The sequence below is a fragment of the Penaeus vannamei genome, chromosome 22 (genome assembly GCF_042767895.1).
Source record: "Penaeus vannamei isolate JL-2024 chromosome 22, ASM4276789v1, whole genome shotgun sequence".
Classification (NCBI taxonomy): Eukaryota; Metazoa; Arthropoda; class Malacostraca; order Decapoda; family Penaeidae; genus Penaeus; species Penaeus vannamei.
This window is the reverse complement of record NC_091570.1, coordinates 21,348,686-21,352,362: the sequence shown is the minus strand read 5'-3', so window position 1 is coordinate 21,352,362 and position 3,677 is coordinate 21,348,686. Positions and strand designations below refer to the sequence as shown.

Below are 3,677 nucleotides of genomic sequence, written 5' to 3'. Positions count from 1 at the left end.
AACACTCAAACACACACACAAACGCACACATGCGCACGCACACACACACACACACACATACACACACACACACACACACACACACAAATAAACAAACAAACAAACACACGTGCGCACCCAACAAACACACACAAGCAAACAAACACACGCACACAAACAAATAATGAAAGAGAGAGAGAGAGAGAGAGAGAAGGGAAGGTAAAGAGAGAGAGAGAGACAGACAGACAGACAGACAAAGATAGATAGATAGGGAGAGAGAGAGAGAGAGAGAGAGAGAGAGAGAGAGAGAGAGAGAGAGAGAGAGAGAGAGAGAGAGGGAAGAGAGAGAGAGAGAGAGAGAGAGAGAGAGAGAGAGAGAGAGAGAGAGAGAGAGAGAGAGAGAGAGAGAGAGAGAGAGAGAGAGAGAGAGAGAAAGAGAGAGAGAGAGAAAGCTAAATTTTCTTACACCTGAGACACCTGCTTTTACCTGCAAACTCATTCATGTCAAATTAGGTGTCGACGTTCCCTAGGGAGACACCTCACGCCATTTTATTATTCATGAGGAGATTTCTTCACCTGTGAGGAAACGAGCCCCTTTTAAGATGCTCCCCTCATTATGAGTTTCTCCTCATTTGTTCATTAATGAGGATCTCTTTATTGAATGAGGGCAGTGAATATCACTCGATTTTAAAGATGTTTGAAATGAGAGTTTATTTATATTTCTTTTTTGCTCATAAAGGACGCGAGAGAGAAAGAGAGAGAGAGAGAGAGAGAGAGAGATAAAGAGCAAAGACCTGGATAGTCATACATGTAATCAACTATATAAACCTAAAGACAGACATATACAAAAATATCAACTCTCAGATTTGAAATCCATATAAACACCATCATCATCACAAGCATAAATGCATCATTCTTATCTTATAAGCTACCAAGGTCCTTGCTTAACACTTAATTGATGCACACACACAAAAAAAATCATAAAAACCCCAGTTACCTTATTGAATTCAAGTGTAATTAAATCATGGTAATTTCTTGGCCATTACTTGCTGTTTACGATTTTCCTTCTTCTCCATCTTCTTCCACCGTTTATCGCCTTCCTTTCACCCTTTCTATCTCCTCCCAACACACACCGTAAATGAAACCCATTTCATAATATCCTTTGGAAAATGCGAACACGCGCGCCGTAGAATTTCGTATGGTAAACACGCGACTGTGACGACACCGAGAAAATCTGCATGTTGTTAGAATCGCGATTCTGATTTGCTTAATTAGAATGAATAGAAATCGCTCAATTAGCGAGTTTCTTGGAAATTGTTGCTCCGGCGGGGTCATTACTTCCGTGTCTTAAGGTCGAATTTCTCGTCGGAATCGTACGGAGGCTCGACCATCGCGGAGAGGAGGTTCACGGAGTCCATCTTTTCTCCTTGCATACTGTGAGGTCGGAGGAGCCAGCAGACCTTTGGCCAACAGTGTCTCTTCGAGTGCCGTCCAGGACACCCAAGTGGCACTCTCGCTTAAGGCACTCGACCGTGAGCTTAAGGTATATATACTAGTTCTCCAAAATTACTCTTGTTTGCCTCCCAAAGTACATCCTTATTTCATATTTCTTATGAATTTTGTACATAATAGTTTTGTATTCATTTTTTCTTGTTCATGCTTTTCTTTCATTCGTCCATTATTTTTTAATCGTATTTCATCACGAAAAAAGTACACAGCTTCACACTTATGGTATATTCTTAATCATGGTTATAGCGAAGAACTGCGTTAACAAGATGAAAACACTCTTATCTCCATGAACAAAATTAGTAAGATATAAATAAAATAACAAGACAGAAAAAACACTTATATACATCACGTTATATCTTATCTTACTTTCGCGCAATAACAGAACCAAGAAGGAAAACCGAAACTGCACTTTGAAATATATCTTACCAAACCTCGACAAAATTCCCTTAATTACAGTTCACCGATTCTCTCTCTCTCTCTCATCTATCTCCCTCTCTCCCTCTCTCCCTCCCCCCCCCCCCTCTCTCTCTCTCTCTCTCTCTCTCTCTCTCTCTTTCTCTCTCTCATCAACCTCACCACGTGCGATATCGGAAATATTAATTTTCCGAAGATCCATTTTCATTATTATGATTGATTAACACCGATTCACAGCTGACCATTGGCAAGGATTTTGTATCAGTAAGATTTGTGGATCAATTTGTAACATCCTGATTCTGCTCGGTCCTAACCATCGGTTCTTTGGGCGTTAGCGTTCAATAGGAATCTGTGGCCGATTCGTTTATATAAACTCAGATTTTGTCTCTGGCTTTTGTTCTCTCTCTCTCTTTCTCTGTCGATTTGTCTGTCGATCTATCTATTTGTCTGTCTTTATAAATATGTATATATAGATACATATATCTGTATGTATACGTGTACATATATGTATATGAATGTATATATATATTGATAGATAGATAGATAGATAGGTAGATGTAGATAAACTGATAGATACATGGATAGATGCCTATATATTTCCATACCTACCTATCTATCTTCATACGTATATATATACATGTGTGTGTGTGTGTGTGTCTGTGTGTGTGTGTGTGTGTGTGTGTGTGTGTGTGTGTGTGTGTGTGTGTGTGTGTGTGTGTGTGTGTGTGTGTGTGTGTGTGTGTGTGTGTGTGTGTGTGTGTGTGTTTGTGTGTACACTCTCTCTCTCTCTCACACACACATCCAGCAGCCAGAAATCCCACAGACATAAAGCCCCAGGAACCCGCCTGACCTCAATCGAGCGTTGAACAAGGCGGGGCCGAAGTCCGTCCACCGCGGACTCTTTCCTTTGTACTGCGGAATTGCGGTCTTTTTAAAGGCGATAAAAACGACTTTTATATCACGAGGCGCTCCCATAAAACTGTACAAAGTACTCGTAAACTCCATAATACTGTAATTAAAAATGTGCAAGGATGGATGGATTTTTGGGTTGGAAATTTTAGATATTCGTCTGTATATTCCGAGACTTTCCGTTGTATTCCTATGCATGTCGACCTCGCTATGTGTGTATCTACTTCCTTTTATAAGTTGCGTGTGTACTTATCTATTTGTCTATAGATCTCTATACAAACACACTGCACGTCTATTAATGTTTATATATAATCTGCAAGAACTGTTAATATATTAAAAAAATGGAAAGAAAGAAAGAATAACTAGTGAAGTTACCACACTAACTTTAGGACAGCGGAAGACAAAAAAATACACACGCTTCCCTTTGTACACAAGGCTGTATAAAGTACAACGGCGCCGTGTAAACAAAATATACGTGTTATTTACCTACAGCAAGCGAAGAGAAAGAATCCTGTAGAGATGATTAGATTTTTTTTTCTTTTTTTATTACATAATTTCTATCTTTGAGCTAGATGTGTGTTAGTAGGTGTTCTAGTTATTATCATTCCTGTTATTATTATTATTTTTTTGTCATTTCTATTATCATTACCATTATTACCTTTGCCTAGGAGGTTATGTTTTTGGCAGCGTTAGTTAGTTTGCCTTTTGTTTGTTGGTTTGTTGGTTGGCAGGATAATTTTAAAAAGTTATGGTGATCCGCATCATGATCCGGATCCTGCTTTGGATAACCCAAGAAGTTATGAACAGATCTTTTTATGAAATTTTTACCAGAGGTGTGTCTTGGCCCAACTTAGACTAAGACACTA

At 39.1% G+C, this 3,677-nt stretch overlaps 1 protein-coding gene across 1 annotated transcript in view; it reads left to right on the top strand.

The window, feature by feature from the left end:
- Positions 1 to 1,456: 1,456 nt before the first annotated feature.
- LOC113815531 (zinc metalloproteinase nas-39) overlaps positions 1,457 to 3,677 on the top strand; it is a 16,101-nt gene continuing 13,880 nt past the window's right edge. The window contains exon 1 of the mRNA XM_070136711.1: positions 1,457 to 1,522. The gene's annotated coding sequence lies outside the window, so the exon portion shown is untranslated. The remainder of the gene's footprint in view (positions 1,523 to 3,677) is intronic.